This window comes from Anas platyrhynchos, chromosome 4 (genome assembly GCF_047663525.1).
Source record: "Anas platyrhynchos isolate ZD024472 breed Pekin duck chromosome 4, IASCAAS_PekinDuck_T2T, whole genome shotgun sequence".
Lineage (NCBI taxonomy): Eukaryota > Metazoa > Chordata > Aves > Anseriformes > Anatidae > Anas > Anas platyrhynchos.
Window position 1 is genome coordinate 35152565 of NC_092590.1, and position 21166 is coordinate 35173730.

Consider the following 21166-nt stretch of genomic DNA (forward strand, 5'->3'; position numbering starts at 1 on the left):
GTTTAAGAATGGTTCAACCTAACATTTCTTCCCCTTATCGGTGCTGATCGTGCCAAAGATATGCTAGGCTTGGATTTCAGGAACTCCAGCGAAGGAACCTCTAGAGCCAGCCCGTCCCTGGGAAGACAGTGCTCAAATTCTGTATCAGCAGCAGAGGTGGGGTAGGTGAGGAGGAAATCCTCACAGTAACAGAGACTGAGCAAAGAAGAGCCAGCTGATAGCTGCTGGGAGTCAGCAAAGGTAGGGCTGAGGGATACAGGAAGCACATCCAGATAATGAATGCAAGGAAAATGGCATTCCAGGCAGGAAGAGTACTCACTGAAATGTCTCCACAACACTGGCATAAAAAGCATGAAATGAAAGGGAAAGAAGCAGAGCTATTGACTGGCAGAATTAAAATCACAGGTTAAAGGACCCCCAGCAGATTTGGAACTCCTCCTGTCCTGCAAGCAAGGTGCTGGGAGAGAAAAATTTTTCAACTGGAGGCACAGATTACAGCAACAGAATTAATGAGAAGAAAGAGAAAACAGGAGGAAAGGGAAGGGACCAACCTCAGGAAAAAGTTAACTGCTGGTTAGAATAGGTTAGGAAAACCTGACAAGCAGAGCTCCTGGCAGGGTGGCCAGCACAGCTCCTCTCCCCCAGCACTGAGAGGTGCAGGCTCCCTCCCCGAGGAGCCGAGCACAGCTGCTGTCCTAGCCCTGAGGCCTGCCAGTCCTCCTGCCTCCACGGAGGAGCAGGGGCTCCTTTTCTGTATGAGCAGCCAGCCCAGCTGGGTGCTTCCACTGCAGGCACACTCCTGAGGTGGTTCCTTCTTCCCTACGCACTTTCTACCCCAGCTTGTAGTCATCCAGACAGCTCGATTTTTGGCTTACAGGCAGCTGAGGCTTTCCAAGACCCCCTGCCTGCCACAGGTGCTGATCACTCTCCCTTCCAGGTCACTCACTTCCATAATGAGTGCTGTGGCCCATGGCATTTTACCAGCAGCGACACGTCCTGATCTTCCTTAGCTGTGTATTAAGCTGTGCAGGTATGGCTGGCTTACTACAGTGGACAAGTGGCTACCTCTAGGATAATGATGGTGCCTATGGAACAGGGTGCACTGACCTCCCCTGTAACAGGTCCCTGGGGATTTGCCTCCTCTGCTAACAAGTACAGCAGCAGAAAGTTATTCCAAGTTAAAATCCCCAACAGCGGTAACTGACCTGCAACTTGAGGCACAACATTTATGGTGGGCCCTTTGGTCTCCTTTTACCCCACTAAAAAGGGGAATCTGTAAGGTTAAAAATTGTTATAATATTCATGCAACTCAATGTTTGCTCATGATCCAAAAATGCGTGATTTCAGAATTGATCATTTGTTTCACTTGTTTCCATTTCCTTCCCTACCTTAAAATACAATGTCAATATTAGAAAAACACAAACTGAGTCTATTTAAACGCCATAGATCACACACAGTAAATGCTGAGGGATCAGTTATGAACCCACATCTCCTTTTAAAAGCTAGAGTTAAAAAATGGCTTCACAAGAAGTGGAACAAAATTATTCAGCTTTCACACATGGGAGTAGAAGGAGCAGGCTATCAAACATGCATTAACACATTCGTGCATTCGGCTGTATAACACGCTGCTCTTCAGCTGTGTGCTTCAAAAGACAATCATTTCACCATCGATGCAGCTGCATTTGCCTCCCACTCTCCCAACCCGAAAATTAGGGGGGTGGAAACCCAAACAAAACAAGGAAGATAATCAGAAGCAGGAGGATGTCTTATCAAAAGCACAGTTTCCAAACTGGACACCAATACATTATGAACAGTGCAACTTTTTTTTTTTTTTTTTGTTATAGACTAAGCATAGACTATTTTTATTAAAAAATGTACTTAAGAAACAAAAAAGTAGGTCTCTAATAATGCTGCCTGCCATTTAATAGAAGAAAGCTCTCTAGCAACCAAACATGATTTACTGCAATTTCTTTTTCAGCCACCAAGTACACCAGCAAATGCTGTTTATACATGGACAACTCACATAGCCTGAAAAATTTCATGTGCATTTCATCTGATCCTCATCCTCATTTTCTGAACTCCCCATCTCATTGCAAAATCAGGTGATTCTCAGCATTTCATACATAGGTGTCATGCCAGCTGCTTTAACTTTCAAATACTCACACTTTCAGCTTTGTCAGTCAAAGGAAGGATTAACGAGAGATCAGAAATAAGTGCTTTTAATATTTGTTGTTTTGTCTGGAGCACAGCAGGCCATGATTATCATTTATTTCCTGTGCTCACATAAATCAGGCTGAAAACATGCACCTGAAAACAGAATGTCATTAGCACAGTTCAAGCTGTGGCCACTACATGGTACGTTAAATTCTTACACAAATTATTCATGTTAAAAGTTTGTCAAGTATGTTATTTCCAGGACTGAGCATCTGATTCCACAGTCTCCCTCAGCCAACTTCACCTTTGATGTAATTTTGCTAAATGTGGTATGGCTATGGAAATGGCTATTTTGTCTCAATGAAAGCAACTGTGTAACCAAAGACTATCTGAGGAAAAGTTGCAAATTTTAATGATCCCTTTAAATTTGGCCAAAGACAGCATTTATTCTAATTTTCTGCAGCGCTATCAGCAATTCCTCAAAAACAGCAACATAAGTTTCAGATGTATTGGCAGCGGGAGATTGTGCAAAGTAAGACTTTTTTTTTTTTTTTTTTAACAGAAAACCCATCATTTTAATAGTAGCATCTTCTGGGAACTGCTAGGGTTCTTTTCAGAGGTTCATTTTTGTCTCAGAAGACAGAGACAAAGAGCAGCTGAAGTACAACCTTTGAAAATACATCTAAGTCTGAGAATCACTGAATCACTTCTCCATATATTTACACTTTATAATTTAAACAGGCAAAGCTAAAGGTTTTTGAAACACTGCACCAAACAAGACCTACAACCCCACCCATTTATCTCTAAGAGGCACACACAGAGCGGAAGCCTGGGTCAGGTTTGCCAAATTAAGTGCAAAAAAAGGCTGGGAAATGTACACCCTTTGTCACCCATTTGAGGCTTAAGGATGATTGTTTTCAGCCATCCCCAAAATTACATTAATTATTTTTCCTTCTTGGAGATAGGACTATTGATTTGAATTCAAGATGCACTATAGAGCAAAGAAAGGAGGAAACAATGGCTCTCTAAGCTGGTGTAAAGCCTTGCCCTGCTACACATGCATGCCTCCAGGAACCAAAGTCAGGGTGTGGCCTCACCCATATGAAAAAGAACTTCCCCTACTATTAAAAAAGGGGAGAAAATGTTAGGGTACAGCAAATAACAGTTCCAGAAGAGCTGTTTCCGACAAATAGTCACGCAATAGAGAAGTGCACCCTTTCTACAAGTCTCTTTAACTCGGCTCTTCAACCGTTACCGAATTCTCTGTTAGTTTCCATGGCCCAGCTGAGAAAGAGACAGGGGGAAAACTTGCAACTGTCCGTTTCCCAGGGTTTATCCCTAAAAGCACAGAACTCCCTCTCGCTGAGATGCTGCTATCGCCGAACTCCACCCAGCCAGAAATGCAACTAGCCTGAAAGTACAGCCTGGGGAGAACAAATTGCATGCAGCTTGTTCATCCTCTTCTTATCAATGGCATTCACAACCCGAGGGTCTATTCATGTCTGATGAATGACTAGGTTTCCAATGGTAACGTTTGCAAAGGAACGGCTAGGCCTTGAGAGCGGTAAGAAAGGGTGGGGAACCTCAACAATGTTGCTCCAAAGACTGGGGGAGCTGGGCTTTAAAACTCCTTAAAACAGACATGCCATCTGTCCACGCTTTTTGGGAATAAAGGGCAGATTCGAGACATTTACAGCAGCAGCCCCAAAATGTGCCGATACAGGACACAGCAAGTACATCGATAATCATCACCGCCACACAGCCCGCTTGGGTAGAAGGCTCGACAAGCTACATTTGCATTCCTTTCTCTCCCACTCTTGCAATCAGTTTGGTGCCTTGTTGTTTAAAACACAGCAACCCTCTTCATTCTTACAGCATGCAGAAGCATAATGAACAATCGGGGCTGAAACAGCAGCCACCGGGAATATAACACTGAGCAAAACTCGAGCATTTTCGACCTACCCATCTTTGTAGAAAAATAGCTTAATCAGTGCAGTGCTGAGGACCAAATCCTTGCAGGGTCGGAGCTGCAGTTCCGCAGTAATCCAAACGAACAAAACATCATCTGTCAATATTTCAAGCCTCACGCGTAAAACCGGTTAAGGATCCCTATCGGAGCACGGTCACCGTTAGAGGCACAGCGCATTTTGTGCTCTAAGGAGTGATGCTCCATTCCACGAAGAGGACAGGTGGAAAGAAAAATGGAAGAACGGGAGGAGGCCCAGTGAAGTCGTCATGAATTTTTTTTTCCCCCCCCCGGGTCATTTACAAGTGGGAGACCCCTTCAGGATGCAAACCAATCAATCTTTATTTAGCACATCTTTTTCTCACTCAGCCCGTGTAGAAAGACTGCAGCAAAGCGTGCGGGGCATTGTGGGATAGGGATGCAGCAGAGAGCTGCAAGGAGATTCGCTGGGTTATTTTTTTTTCCCTCCCTACTCGGCGATCAGCTGTTCGGAGGCTCCGCGCAGGGCCATTGAATTTGGGCACCAGAATGTTATTACAGGATTAGCGGGCGGAGACAGCCACCAGTGTGCAGCTGGCATGTCAATGCAGCCCCGAAACACATATGCAAATATTACTCGCAAATCGGAAAAGGGATTTGAGTCCCCGGGGGAGAGCTGCTATTACGCAACGTTGGTTATCAGGGCGGTCTCCACAGATGAAACGAAAGCACTTTCATTTAGAAAGGGAGATAAAGCTTAGTGCTCAGTGATTGCATTCGGATTTGTCCAGGATTCAGAGTATTTCTTGGCTTGGTTATTCCCTGCTCCAGCTTCCAGCACCAACAAAAGACCCCACAAACGCCCTTTGTCCCTCCAGATGTTTAAAGCAGCACCAAGGAACCTCTTCAGAGAGCTGTGCCACTGACACACAAACCAGCAGCAGCTTCTTGCACTACAAAGCCACGAGTTTAACCTGACTTGAGTCAGCTCAAACACTCACAGCTGTGATTCGTAACCTCACATTCAAAGAACCAAGAGACTCAGAGCCAGCAGTCTGCTGAACTTCTGCACAAGCATTAATGCGAAGTTGCATTCCCTTAGTGAATCTAATAACTTATTTAAACTAACTAACTAACTCACAGATCAGTCCAGATTTTACCAGGCTGTTACCAAAGGAAATAAAGTTGGTGTCAGTGGAATTTCTCAGTTATACAGAGAAAGTTGCTCAAAAGATGCTTGTGAATACACAGACACTACTGAAGCTAAGCAACATAGAATTAGCTTTGTCCTCCAGTACAACAGCTGGTGGGCTTTGCAGACAAGGTAGTATTTGCATCCCTAAATACAGTGAATCTTTTCTTTTGAAAAAAGCAAAACAAAATGACAACAAAAAAACTCAAATCATATGCAAGTATTTCAGCTCACTGAGGCTAACAAAGCTTCCCACAAATAAAAGGACACAAAAGGCCATTTGCATCACGAATAAGAACTGTTGGCTTTAAATACTGTCTGTGCTACTTGGACTTAATTAGAAGAGGTAGGGTTAGTTTAGACCTCACAGCTTAAAAAGTTGCCCTACACTCTTTAAACAGTTTCCAGAATATACTTATTCTATTCTTGGACTGACCAGGTAAATAGGATTAATAATCATTATCATGACTGACATTTAATCTAAATTCCTGTTAAAAACATAGAATCTCTACCCATCATTTATTTCCCACTTGGCAATCACTAAGCCAGATTGGTTTTATACATCGTGCAGATCCAGCCTGGTTTCCCAGGGTAATGCCCACTGGGCAAAAGCATGTTGTAATCCAGTTTATAACCTGAAATGAAACATCAGGCAGCATGCGTGCATGTGTTAGGAGTCTGGGTGCTCATGCCAAAATGCTGCTCCTCTGATTCCCTCGACATGTGCCCAACTCTGTCAAAGAGAACAAAGTCTGTTTCATTTTAGCTCCACACTCAGCAGGTCAGAAGAAGCAGGGATCTGCACGGCACAATTCACAGCTTAAAAAAAGGCCAGAGTTTCAGGCATATTTTTGGAGGGATGGGGGTGGGGTATTGCTATTCTTTCTTTGGGTTCTTGCTTTTCTTTTTCAACTGTACAGAGAACTCCATTACAAAGAACAAGCTAAAATTTTAACTCCCACAGCTAGGAGATCCAAAGTCTTTTGTTTTTGCCATTTGAACAAAGGCACGTTTAAAACAAAAATCAGGACTGAAAACTCTGGAGTGCACCCCCAGTCCTGAGGCAGAGGGCTCAGACAGAAGCACACAGGCATCACTTAGCTGCTTGCTTTTCCTTGCTCATTTCCAGCATCAAGTTTACATACACTAAAACAGAACAACAAGGATCGCTCAAATTGCTGTTTCCACTTACAGTCAGTAGCACGGACTACAAACCCCTCGATTCAGAACCGCTCCCGTAACATACCTCATGGCCAAAGGAGACCGCAGGACTCACAGCTACAGCCACTCTTACCGGGAACTACAACTCCAAATGAGAGATTGCTTCAAAATGCAGTTCTCATGCAATTAACTCCAAGAAGCTGCCTTCTGACAATGCTCTTATGTTCTGGAAATGATTCTGCTTCTTAAACAAAACAAAGCCGTGGTACTGTGGCAAGGAAGAGGAGACAACCGAAAAATGAGACAACAGAAAATCTCATTTCCCTTGAGATTTTGGTTCTTGCATGTTTAATGTTGACACATGGGCTCCTTCTCCCTTGTGAAGAGGAAATGGATTTGTAGCTCAGTGAGCAATCTTGCACTTTACCCCATACCAGTTATTGCCAGCCCATTTCAACCAGGTTTATTGTATGTCTGTTCTGAGCTGGGGGAAGGGCATGGGGATTGTTGTTCTTTATTTTTCTTTTTTTTTTAAAAAAAAAAGAACAAAAAACACTAATCTCCCACAGAAGTTTGCTGCGCCCATTGGAAGTAAGTTCTATGGAAAATATATAGCTCATGCCATCTTTATAGCACCACAGAAAGGAGTGGTCTAGCCCCTGCTATCATCCCCTCTAATTGTTACAATTTTCAAATAATTTCTTCTCCTTTTTCTAACACAGCCTGAATTAGCATTCTGAGGGAGTCCATAAATGGTAAGTTACAACAAAAATCAAAACCAACCCCAAACCTGTAGCTAATTTACAGACCATAGCTGGATATTGCTACATCCTTCCCCTAATATTAAATGAGTCATTCAAACACTCCGGGTTAAGATTAATGGCCTGCACCGAAGTCTCTGTCATAAATTGACTGAAGGGAGAGTAATCTAACTCAGCCTGCTCTACAGAAGATTTTAAGGTCAGCAGAAAAAAAAAAAAATATTGTGTTAGTCCTAACTAAATGGCTAAATAATACAGTTGCAGGAAATAAGGCTGTCTGGAAAATAAGAGGTGGGAGCGACCAGAAATCAGTTCCCCAAAGCCATGATGCTGGGAATGAGGGAACACAAACACAGGACAGGATGGTCTGTTCAGCCACCCCCTGGCTCCACACTGTTAATTTGGTGCTGGCACCAGGAAATCAGGTGGGGTGAAACAAGCAGGCTCTGTCATTGTGGGACCGTGCCTGCACCAAGATCACGGGCCCTTAGTCATCTGGATGGGATGGTGCTGGTGGAGGCTCCCTTACCTTTCCCCACCGTAACAAGTGCAACCTGCAGCCTGACCCAGCGTGCTCCAGCAGCCCAGGCAGGAGCTCAGATGGGCAGGGAAAAGCCAGGGCTGCTCGCACTGCAGCCCTGCTCGCAGCCACAACGCCTCTGCCCTGAAAGGAGCTCTGTCAGGAGGTGCTGGCTCCTCTCCCTGTGCCACAGCCTGGAGCCATGATCACCCGCCCATCTTGTGATCCAGTGGGGCAGATGCTCTTCCCCTAAGCCTGTGATCCTACACATGGTTTGTCACAGCCAGGAGAGGCAAAGAACTTGAAAGGTTTGCCTGGGAACTAACACTGGGCTGCTGAGACCTTCACAGCCCCCACAGCGCCCATCCTCCTCTGCCTTTACCACCTTATTCTGTTTCTTTCTACCTCCTGCTTACACCTAGCTCTGCTTGCCCAGGCTGTGGCTTTTGTAGCAAGCCTGAAGCAGGCATTTGCCATTGAGGTGGCAGGGCCAGGCACTGCAGCCACCAGAAAACAGCTCTGTATCCTGACATCTCTTCGGCATGGCAATGGGATCACCCCCAGTTCGACTGTCAGATGTCAAGGTCATGAATTAGATTTCTTTTACAGGCTCTCACCTGCTGAAGACAGGAATAACAAGGATAGAAGCCACTGCTATATATGAAAACTACATCGTTTTACTTGCTTCATGTTCTTTCCTCTTTCCTCAGTTTGTAATCAAAACCTATAACAATACGTGTGTCTGAAATAAGTGGGTGGGCCTCTTAAGACACCAACATACTTATGCTTTATACTCCAAGTTGGAGAGGAGAAAAGGGTTACAGCTGACATGTAACCCTCCCCCCCTTTCCTTTTCTCTGCACATCCCCACAACCTCTGCTTCCCTCTGCAGTACCCCAACACAAAGCAGGACCTTTTGGTGGTCCTGTTTCCATCCCTACACACCCCATGTTCCCACAGTCTCGCCCTCGGACAAAGGGGAGCCTTTCTGCTGGCTGCCCTGCACACACCAAGGGATAAGGCTGGCAGGTTAGAGCTCATATTATCACCCAGTAATCACACACTTGAGATGTGGTACTTACTTTAAGGCTATTTGTCTGTCTGAGGTTTTCAGGACCTCATTTCAGGACCATAGCCCTTTCCGTGTTTAATAAAACATTTTCTCAGGTGAGCTATTTTGAAGAAAAAAATCCACAGCGAGGCAGATCCAAATTATTATTTTATGGGCTAGGTGTTGTGCAGGCCTAAGTAAAAGGATTTTAAATTCTATACTTTTCATCCAAAGCTGCTAGTCAGAGCATCCATTAAAAAAAAACAAAAACAACAACAAAAAAAACACTCTTCTGATTAACTACCAAGTGCCACTAACATGATCCTCACACTTACACATTTTACTTACGTATTTTTGACTCTCTAGGCCTATCTATTTTATTAACAATAACAGGTTTCTGTTCAGCCTTTTTAGGTACTTGAACTCAAAAAAAAAAAAAAAAGCTGAGCTGGCAAATAATTAAAACTGTGCCTTAAATCACTGCAGCTTCCATAAACAGCTGCTCAGAAATGCTACTTGAAATCAAAGTGCTCCATGGAGACTCCACACTAATCACTGCTAAACCCTCCAGGCGCAGGACATCAGGTAGTACAAAAAGCAGGAGGCTGAGCAGGAATCTGTTTGGGAAGAGGTCCCTGGCCTCTTCTACATACTGTTAGAAATAAAGCACATTAAGAACTGCTCTAGGCATTTTCTTTAGAGCTGCTGAGCAATGGCAAGAAAAGTAAAAGGTAGATGCAAATGCTTGGTCCTGAGCTGAGCAGTGAAGGTTGAACTGCTCGGAGATCATCCCCTCCACTCCCTCCTGAAACACCAACCTGCCCCATGCTGCACCTCTGCTTGATCTTACAGTTCTGCAGCTCTCCCTTTAGGAGAGGTGATACCTTGAGTTTAGTCATATATTCCCCACTGACCTCTCCTCTGCTTCTGCTTCCACTTGGATCGTGTTGAATTAGCACAAAGTTCAAAGCAGCAAGGGACAAGACAGCACCCAGCTATCACCACATGACATACAACTTCTATGCAAAATTAACCTAGAGACTGACAGCCCTTCAGGCTTCTTTCTTCCTCTTCTTTTTTTTCTTTTTTTTTTTTTTCAACCTTCAAAATCCCACTTCTCAACAGAAACAGCATAAGAAAAATAAACTGGGAGAAAAAATACAGATGTTTCACAGCAAGAAATGGCACAGTATAAGCATTAAAAAAAAGCAAACAACAGAGGCACAGGAAAGCACAGGAATTCATGTCTCCGTAGCACATGGGCTGTGTAGATAGGGTGCCTGAGCAGGTGGGATTTCTGCCAAAAACACATATGGGAGAGAGACTGAAGGACAGGAGGAAGAAGAGACCCTCCCCAGCCCGTGAGCATGCCGAATTCAGTTTCACATAACCTGCAGCGCTTACACTGTTTAAAGGATGAAATACTGCTTGCTGCTTCTCTGCATTTACCTGAGCTTTTGTACAGTATCCACCTCATTTTCTCGCTCGGAGCCAACAGCGATGTTACCTTCTATGTCTGCTGCCTTCTTCTGAACTGAAATGCCTTTCAAACACCCAGATGTATGTCTAAGCATCTATATATCACCCTCGGTCTCAGAGAAGACCTCAACCAAGCGTTAAGCGGCAGGCAGAGGTTTACCCAGGCAGGCTCTTTACACTGGCAATAACGCGACACTGCACTTTCGCAGCAAGTAGGTAAACACGTAGCCGCATACGGCAGGTACTCTGGCACCAGAAACAGCGAGACAGTGTCAGAATAACCTTGGCAAGAGCAGCTCTGTGGGTTATAACAATAGTTGTACGCACAGGAGTTAAACCGACCAAAAAACAGTAACACAAAGCCATCTGCAGCTCTTGTGGGGAGCTCCAAGCGCACACAGCCTGAGCCCGCTGGCTGCAGCGCTGCCTTCTCCTCCTCCACACTCACAGGGTCGCTCCATTTGAGTTAGCATTACCCAGCCCCAGCACCTCGGAGCTTGGGAGCACCCAATGGCTGCACTTCAGCGGGTGAACGCGCCTTTCCAGACCGCAGCAAGGACACGCGCTTGCTGATTGCACTCCAGTGCTCCTATTTAAAGAACTGTTGTTGTGGGAAAAAGCTGAAACCTTTCTGCAGCATAGACGATGCATTCCCCATGTCTTGTGCCTTGTCTGCAGAAATGCACCAGTTCCCAACATGCATTTCCACAGCAGGGTTTCACTGCAGCCACAGTAAGATGGGGCCTCCGGGCAGGCCCCCCGTGCCCCTGAGCAGGCCGGGCCTCCAGGCAGTCCTCATGGTCCTCCCCCAGGTCCCACCAAGCTGCTGCACTGCCTCAGCCTGGCCTTTCCTCAGGCCTTTTCCACGAGGCACAAGTTTTAGAGCAGATACAAGCTGCATGGAGGAGCAGCAGGAAGAGGTGCCCGCCTTAATCCTTCTCCAAGAATAACTCTCCTAAGCTTTCCCTTGGACGTCCCTTCCAGGTTCCCACGTGCTAGCAAACACACAGGGCAGGTTCAGGCCAGATGCCCAAGGCTCCTACAGGGTGCTGGCAGCCTGACCGTGAGCAGATGCCCATCACTGACAACATGCCAGCAGGCTGCAAAAATTACATGCTCCAAAGACCCTCATACGTATCCTCCTGTCTTTCCAAATTGACATCACAACTTACAAAGTAATAGCTAATGAAAGATGAGAGAAGTAGTACCGCTCATATGGTACAAATTTTAACACTCCCAAACTGAACTGGGAAACACAGTACCTTCATTTCTATACAAAAATACATCTCGTTTACCTTATGGGAAAGCCAGTGTGTCTGCAAATACTGGGAGCGCCCTAAGGACTCACAAGTCAGCTACTGCAATTTAACCACAATGACACAACCTAACACAAAGCACTTTCTATGCTATGAAATAAGTTTTCATAGGAAGCCTTTAGTTTGGACGAGGGCTATTTTTATAATCAAAGAAGTGCAAGATTGTAGCATATAAAGACCAAATTTTTTGCAGTCAGACATCAGGATTAGATTTCGCCAGCTTCTTCTTTCTGCAAGTTCTGTGAAGCAATGTAAGAGCTGCCTGAGAATTTAGCAGCAGCCCCTGTGATGACTGTGACAAGACAAAACATGCTGTTCTTGATATAGGTTATATGCAGTATCATCGAAACGACAACACCTGTTAGAAAAGCATGTGAAGTAACCAGCTGTAGGCACTGCTGTTAAAAGGAATTGAGAAATCCTAGTAGAAAACCGGTTACAGATACAATATACATGCTCTGCACTATTTTGGGTGCTGAACTTCTTCCCTGGCTCAGTTAGCACAGTCAGGGGCTGTTAGGACACATTTCAGATAAACGCTTCTGGAATGCTGATGAACCTGTAAGTCTGAGTTAAATTTTATTCACAATTTATATCCACTGCATTTTAATCTTCCTTTTTAATGGCCACAGATGAAAAACCCCTTTTGAGGCTATCAGCCATGTCCTGGCTACTTCATTCTGTGAGCTATGAAACTCATTGCCCCAGGGTGCTACAGCTGTTAATAATTTACGGGCATTCCAGGACAGAATGACAAATTCACAGAGGGTAAACTGATTCGAGATTTTTAAATATAAAGACACCTCCTCTACCAGAAGCAGAGCTGGAAGCACAAATCCCTGAAGATGAAAGAGCATTCAGGGGCATACTATTATACGTCTGATCTATTTTTATGCTTCTCTGTAGGCACCCACTGTCAGCCACCATCCAGATTATAAGGCTGAGCTAGATTTACTTTTGTTTTGACCCAGTCTCACCTTCAAAATACTCAGTGTAGACATCACAGGAGCTGTCATAGTAGCCACTCCCTTTTTGCATAGTTAATAGATAATAATGGCACCACAGGGCTGTTTTTATTACTTAGCGGAGCTATTTAGGGATGCCAGGTGAAATGAATCCATCAGACTGCTGCCTTAATACACAACCTGTTGTATGAAGAATGCCACTGAGAGCCACAGAGCATCCTACATCATACGGACAAGACATGCAACAATGGAGACCGACTGGTCATTGCCTCAAGCAGGGAACCTTTTCGTAGTGAATACAATATTAACCTACCATTTCTCCACATCCTCCTTCCTTTTCCAACATAGTTTATCCTCCAGGAAAAAAAAAATACTTCTAGTGATATTTCCTTAAGACCTTGCTTCCCTGCAGAAGTACTCACTCTCTATTTTTCTAAATGTAATGCCATAGAGCTTGGGGAAAATAGGCCTTTATTGCTGTCCTTAAATACCATCTAATTCCAATCCCCTGCCACAGGCAGGGACATCTCCCACTAAACTAGGATGCCCAAAGCCCCATCCAGCCTGCCCTTGAACACCTCCAGGGATGGGGCATCCACAGCTTCTCTGGGCAACCTGTGACAGTGCCTCACCAACACCACAGTAAATTTCTTCCTAACATCTCATCTAAATCTATTCTCTTTTAATTTAAAGCCATTACCCCTTGTCCTATCACTGCACCCCCTGACAGAGTCCCTCCCCAGCTTTCCTGCAGGCCCCCTTTAGATACTGGAAGGCTGCAATGAGGTCTCCCCAGAGCCTTCTCTTCTCCAGGTTGGGCAACCCCAACTCCCTCAGCCTGTCTTCACAGGAGAGGTGCTCCAGCCCTCTGATCATCCTCACGGCCCTCCTCTGGCCTCATTCTAATTTTTCCATGTCCTTCTTGTGCTGGGGATCCCAGAGCTGAATGCAGCACTCCAGGTGGGGTCTCACAAGAGCAGAGCAGAGGGGGAGAATCACCTCCCTTGCGCTGCTGGCCATGCTGCTTTTGGTGCAGCCTAGGATACGTTTGGCTTTTGGGCTGCAAGTACATATTGCTGGCTCGTGTTGAGCTTCTCATCAGCCAACACCCCCAAATCCTCCTCAGGACTACTCTCAAGCCATTCTCCACTCATCCTGTATTTGTGCTTGGGAGCGCCCCAACCCAGATGCAGGACCTCGCACTTGGCCTTGCTGAACCTCAAGAGATTAGCACAGGCCCACCTCTCAGGCCTGTCCAGGCCCCTCTGTACAGCATCCCTTCCCTCCTGCGTGTCAGCCACGCCATACAGCTTGGTGTCATCGGCAAACTTGCTGAGCTCAACATATTGTTGGGATCTTTTCAAGAGTATAAGAGTATTTTCCAAGTTCAGCAAAATCTTCTGAGTGCAATCTTTTTTTTTTTTTTTTTTTTTTTTTTTTTTGTCTGTAAGTAATTATGTCAAGTGCATTTGTTCAATATTCCATCACTGCTTTGGATGGTTTATTGATCTGCACAAGCTGTAGGAGTGTCTTCATATCAGTCAAAAGTTCAACATAATATAACCAGTGCTCTTTCCTTGCTAAATCAACTCATAAGCACTACACAAAGCACACTGCAAGATACCACAAACCTTCAAGATAAAAAATAACCCAGTTCAACTAAGCTTGGGCATAGGAGTCAAGCACAATACAAATCTTTGCATAGACTAAAATTTACACTTTTCCTTGTAGCCATCATTCCATGTGACAGTTTTTCAAATGACAAGTTCAATGAAAGGACATTATTCATTAAGCCTAGCATTCAATACTGATAAAAAAAAAAATCAACAGAAAAAGAGGGAATTCTTAATCTACATTTCCAGAATGGGGATGGGAGAAGTCAAGAACAGAAGCTCATGGTAACACAGAGCAAATAGCTTTACATGACCAAAACAAAACAAAAACAAACAAACAAAAAGTCACCCAGAAATAAACTGATCATACACATGTTTAGACAGACAAATAATACTAACACAAATAAATCCATACTGGATTAGGAACCAGCAGATCGCTGAACATTCATCTCATGTATTTAAAAACTGTCCAGAAGCAACCGCAGCTACTCCAATCTTTGTATCTCTTCTGCAGAGGGCATCCACCCTGACTTAAGAGCTGAAGATCCACCTAATTCATTGCTACTAACATCCACCCAAGACTGCAAGTATTCAGAAGGTTTCAAAGGAAGACAAAATTAATAATGGTTTTACACATGACCAAAATGCTGATCATAAAAAGCCAACCTGTCCAGTCCTTTCAGGGGAACTTTCAGATTATAGATGATATCTGCAGTCATTGCAGTCATTTGCCTTCTCCTAGGGGCAGGGTATATTCTTGAAGTTAATCTATTACCTTAAAGATCCAATATCTAACAGTAGAGTGTTATGGTTTACAGACAAACTGCTGCCAAAACAGCTATGGTAGCAGTCCAGCTATACAGGATATATTTTGATGCTTGTGTCAAGCAGATCACCATGTAACGTAAGAGGTGCCAGAATACATGCTGTTAACATTTTTCACATGTCTGTGATTAGCCTCCTTCTTAATTTAGCTATGCCTTTTTTAACCTTACTGCATGAACTGGCAGCAAGGTGGATGGAGCCAGACCACATCTACCTGCCACAGTAGCTGTTCACTGCCTCAAGTAGTATATTACAATTGCTATTTCAATTCTTCCTTTTGAATGGGATCTGCTTTTGAGCTCTTACCTGTCGTCCAGCTGGCAAGAGGGAAAGCTGCCTGGTGGCCAACAGACTTCTCAACTGACTAGATCCTTGGCTCTCCCCATAGGGTACATTAGAATGGCATGTTATGTCATTTATTTCACTTCATACTAGTCCAGTTTCAAACTAAACTACTAATTCCAGCTTTTAAAATAAGCAATGCCCAATCCAAATATAGCAAAACACCCCAAATATTAGAAGGAATGACAAGCAATGCCAGGATAAGTCTATAGATTCTGTGACTGACAATATCCAGAGTTTATTGTAGAAAATAGTAGACAAATGTCTTTAATATTGCAATTTATACAATAAATATTTAATTATTTCAATCACAGAAATACAACTTGGTCTTTATAGAAATAAAACAAATCAGAAAGGTTGATAAGAAACGCCACCTGCATCTCTCCAAAGGTCAAGATGAATTTTGCTCAGAGGGTGGTGGGCTTAATTCCAGTTGATCAAAAGCAAGGGAAAAGCTCACACAATTTCTCACAAAATAAGATTTTTTTTCCAAATTGCATTAGCTCAATGTTAGCAACCAAGAAGCTCCTCCCATTACAGGCACATGTCAACATAAACCTTACAACACGCCAACAGACTGTCTACAATACAGTAATGTCATATAACAAATACAAGAGCAAGCCCAATTCTAACAGAAGAAGCACGTCATAAGCAATAACCCATCAAAAACAGAGGCACAAAGAGGTGAAGTCTATTTATATGACTGATAAGCCGTGTTCTTTTCCCTTCAGTATTTTAGTAACCTCCAAACAATGATAATTTCCTTTCCAACTTTTCTTCCCTTCAGTAAGTACTGGTTTTGTTTTGGAGTTTTCTCTCTTTTTTTTTTTTTTCTTTAATAGCAGCTCATGTCACACACTTCCACGTGGTCAGGTTTTTTGTTTGTTTCATTTTTTCTTAAACCACAACCTGCGCTCTCTAGAAATAGCATATCTAATTTTGGTTCAAGGTGTCAGCCAAGCATAGGATCAGCAATTGTGGATTTTATTCTGACAGTCATAAGATTTCTTCAGTGTGGTCCCTGAAGCCTGACTAAAAAAAAAGCAAGTTCATATATGTTATCCTGCAAAGTATAGATGGGCAGGTGTCCAGGAGAAAGTTTTCAGGGCTCCAAAAATTAAAAAATAAAAATGAAAAATAAAAAGGAAGAAAAGTTGAAAAACATTGTCTTTGAGTTTTCAAACCATTTGTAGATTCTTAAGAATTAATGGATTTTTATAATACTGCACTGTCCATACAAAATATTTAAATTTGTGGTGTTTTTCTCTTCTATAGTACAGTTCTATTGAGGATCATTCTTTATAAACTGAATTATTTGGAGTAAAGATGTGTTTGCTGCTGTATATAAACAAATAGTTCAAACCAGCTACACTTGTACCCTTGGGCATGTTTAATTTTGATGAGACAACATGCCTGCCAACTGATCAAATCCAATTCATTTACACTTGGCCCAAGAATCTCTCCTACCTTATCATACATCCTGCCTTTGTTTTTGTATAAATACTTGATGTGTCTAGACACAATCTTACACATTTCTGCAAAACTATGCAGAAATATTTTATGCAGATGATTAAATTTCAGCTTTACTATAGTAATGTACAACACTTTGTTCTCTGAATTAGAACACCCAAACCTTTTTAGTTCATTTAATTCCCCAATTTTCCTCAAAGGAATCAGGAGCCTCACTGTGTTTATATAAGCTGTTCAAATCCTAGTTTTGTTATGAATTAATTAAATTCCATTATCAGGCAAAGACAGGCCCAACATGTTTTTGAGATGGCTTCAAGCAGCAATTATCTGGGATTTTCCAGTAAACAACCCGACCTTCAAGCTGGGATTGCCAGAGAAAAATACTATCATGGGCTTAGGAAATCCCCCAGCTGCACTGCCATCATTGTCCAGGTAAGATCTGAATTTCCAACCACTGTGCATACTGCTGGACATAGCAGAATTCAGACACCACTTGTGTACTCTCAGGACATGGACACTGCTTATCTCATACCTGACCTCAGAGCCAAGACTCCACTGAATTCATACACAGAAAACAACTTCCAAAAAAAACATTTAAGACCTGCATTTCCCCCTCTCCCCCACCCTAAATAAAGGCATTAAACATAGTCTTCTAGTTTTTATTCTGTATCTGGCATAATACATTTGCTGTCTCCCTTTTAAAATTCAATACACAAAACAGAAATTTTTCCCCAGTTGGCTGAAATAGATGTTTCCATCTAGAATTTGTTCTGTCATAAAATCCACTGCATGTTTCCTTTTGGCCCTCAAGCAGCATGCATTAATGATGCTCCTTGGAGTAACAAAGAGATTCTGTTTAACCTTCCCTCTCAGGAAAGCCTTGGTGTACCAAAGCCATTTCTCATAAAAAATGACGAAGCCCTCGCTGAAGAAAACACCAAGCTGTTCTTTATAGCCAAACTGCGGGCACTGCAGGACCAGATCAGAGATGTGAGTTTCTTCACAAGTTTGTCAAATGCTTTGCTGAGAAGTTTAAGGAAACCTATGGCTTGCCATAAACAATTTTGGACAAGGGTAAATAAAGCACAGAAACATTGTTTCATTTGTCAACAGCCAATAGAACAATCACCCCCCCAAAAAAAACCTCTCTGGAAATAGGGACTAACCTCAGCTTTCTGCTTTCTTTGTTTTCTAGCAAGACGTTGCAGTTTCAAGACCAGGTACAGTAGCTTCCTGGTACCTTCTCTCTATAACCGCTCCAGGCTTTAGATTTCATGAGTCCATCTTCCAGAAAGTCATGGGGCTAGCTTTAAAATAAACAAGTTTATATAGATTTTAACAAACCAAGCCTTTTAGTACACTTTTCAAGCCCTACAGTTTATATTCCTACACTTATTCCAAATATTTTACATTGCCTAGAAGCTCTCATTAGCATCACTGGTCAATTTCTGTTCAGTTCTTGCACAAGTGGATATGTGGAACTTTAAGAAAGAAAACTTCTGATGGTTATATCACAATAGTTGGTCACTATACCACTACATATCACTATATCACAATAGCTGTTATCCAGGTAATAAATCCATTGCCCTCAAAGACAAATAATCTGAGGCTGGAACAGACAGTGGCTTTTCTTATACCATGTCCTTACCTAATAAACACTTATTTGGTCACCGTACTGTCACCACATTTTTCTTATATACATACAAATGGACATTTGTGTCATTGTTCTGGCTTCAGAACAATGACACAAATGACACAATGACACGAATATTTGACTTCAGGGTGATTATCGTCTTATTCTTGGTATATTACCTGATACATTATATTTCCTTGTTCTTTCTTACCCCTATCAATCTGCCTGACATTCTGCCTAGAATGCTTTTTGAAAACATTAAAATAAAGTAAAAAAAAAAAGCGCTGGGGGGAGGAAGGGGGGATTCATGCTTAGCAGGGGAGCTGTGCATCAGGTATTGGCTCAAGTTAATTTTCTCAAAAGCAGAACAACAGAATATGGTGACATTAATGCCAACTTCAAAAAACCTGACACCTGTGAGAAGCAAAAGTCTCCCTCCTAATAATACCTTGACATCGCCCTCTCAAATTTACAGAGATTTATTTTGCCTTGAATAAACATCACTGTGCCTTTCCTCGGCAAACTGCTTGGCTTTGTTTCAATTATTGCTTTTAAATATTAAAGAGCAGGAGGCATTTGTTTCCCCGTCACATCCTGTCCTGTTTACACAGCATCACACCATCAATCCCCTTTGAAACGCTTGCTCTTACAGCAAGCTCGACACACACACGGTTCAATCAGAACATTTCCTATTGTCTCGTGCCAGCCACAAACGGATTTCTGCACAAGCACTGAAAAGGTTTAAAGGTTTCGACAGCCACCTAAAGCTGAGCCGGCACGACTGTCAGAGAAAGGTGCTGTCAAACTGCTCCGACTCCGCCACTGCCACCCTGACTTTAGGAAGAGAAACGAAGACAAAGCCCTCGCTCACGCACACAGCTCAGCTCCTGGCTGCAGCTCGCCCGCTGCTCAGCCGCTACTCTCCCAAAACACTCGAGAGCAGGAAAAAGCACAAGGATAGTTAGAGACGAGTGTGAAAGTATAACTTACATTGTTTAGAGAGACAGTGGGAAAGGACTGCTGCGGTTTCTTCGTTATTTTACACTGCTGTTGGCAGAGCAGACAACCACAGAAGTTCACCTACAGAAATCCCTCTTTAATTCTCTCTCTCCCAGTTCATTTACTCTACAGCCTCTCAGCCTGACGAGATCCAACAGTCAAAAGTTTATCCCCTCGTATTTCCGAATGATATGGCCGACTCTCCTTGGACACATACCAATGATGCAGTAAAAATAGACAAAAGGGGGGGAGGGAAGAAGCGATCTAGCTTGAGCCTGAATCTTCTTAACTCAGTGTTTTCTGTAAAAGCTGCTCTCATGTCAGGAGCTCCCATCCCTGCGCTAACTCGCAGAGCACAGAGTCATCCATCTGGTTTTCATAAACTGCAAATTACGAGCGAAGCGGGGAATATACACAGCCCAGCTTTAGCTGAACTCCCTGAGCACCAGCCTTACAAGTAACCTGAGGTACAAAGGCTTTGAAAATAAACATGCAGCCCCACGCCAGACTGACTGCATGCACTCTTGCGTGCGTGCAGCTGGCCGCCTCGTTGCCCCCCAGCAGCCCTCAGCCCCTGAGAGCACCCCACGGCTCAGGGAGGTGGCAGACACTTTTCTTCCCCCCCAGGGGAACAAAGCAAGCTTGCAGCCCTCCCTCCCAGCACAAACAGCCTCTCCGGAAAGGGAATTTAAAAAAAAAAAAAAAGCGCATTGCTTAGTTCAACAGTTTAGCAACTCAGTAAGAACAACCTGGTTTTTATAAACAGGGAAGTGAATGCTGATCCACTTACATCCTTTAAATGCTTCCAGGTGGGAAACAAACCCACTGGGGTCTCTCTCTTTTTTTCCTTTTTTTTCTTTTTTTTCCTTCTCATTTGCTGTTTCTTCCTCTAGTAAGGCATCTCACAATCAGTGGACAGTTGCTTGATAGAGAGCCTCTGGGGTGATCCTGTCCATAATTACAATGAGCACTACACCAAAAGTATCACAAATAAAACTTCTAAAAGCACCCAGTGAAAGTCCCTGACTTGGGGCTCCCAAGTCACTTTCACACCCTAGTTTCAGCTATTTAAAGATCTACTGCCCTGATTACATTCAGATGCAAGAGGCCTGAGTGCTCACCTACATTTCTGGGTAGCTCAAGGTTTTGAGTCAGAACAAAATTATGTGTTTTTTTCCAACAAAAAATTGCAAAAACAAATTTTCTCTTCTTTACAGAAGATAAAGAAGTTTTGCTGTTGCTCGAGGCAAAAAGTTGTTGCTGTGTTATTTATTTCAAAATATCAAGTTTGATTTAGTCTTCAGTTTTGCCAGCAAACTTTTGCAAGCTTTTCTGCTGGGAATAAGTTTACTCTGTTTGGACACTGAGAATCTGTAAATGAGGCAGCTTTCACCAAAGCATGAATCAGCGCAGTGAGTCATTAACAAAATAAAAACACCATTGTAAACAGTCTGCCTGAAAATCCTGAGCCTTGTCACTTGTTCCACTTCTCATCTTTGTATGATTATGATCCTCTACTTGGATTCAGGATTGATATGACTGGCTTGTTATTAAAAAAGAAAAAAAAAAGATTCTAATTAATAGATACAAAGGAGAAAATTATGAACTAATTTTCTGTACATGTACTTTTGCCTGTGCTGTCACAGTTCCTTCCAATAGTTGTAGAAGCCATTGCATAATTTTGATCAAATCTGGTAGAGGGCTAGAGCTCTCTAAGGTATTACATTCCTACAGCTTTTG

The 21166-nt window shown here is 43.1% G+C and overlaps 1 protein-coding gene across 17 annotated transcripts in view; it reads right to left on the reverse strand.

Annotated features, from left to right (window-relative positions):
* The window catches only part of TRIM2 (tripartite motif containing 2), a 111130-nt gene that overhangs the window by 40787 nt on the left and 49177 nt on the right, over window positions 1-21166 (reverse strand). For 3 of the 17 annotated variants that reach the window (XM_072037379.1, XM_013100887.5, XM_013100890.5), the window contains one exon: window positions 17961-18101. The exons of 6 other annotated variants lie outside the window; for them this stretch is intronic. The gene's annotated coding sequence lies outside the window, so the exon portion shown is untranslated. Of the gene's footprint in view, window positions 1-4116; window positions 4496-6537; window positions 6721-10233; window positions 10368-17960; window positions 18102-19417; window positions 19801-21166 lie in introns of those variants that run through there. 8 more of the 17 variants (XM_021273333.4, XM_013100891.5, XM_013100888.5 and 5 more) reach the window with 8 other exon arrangements.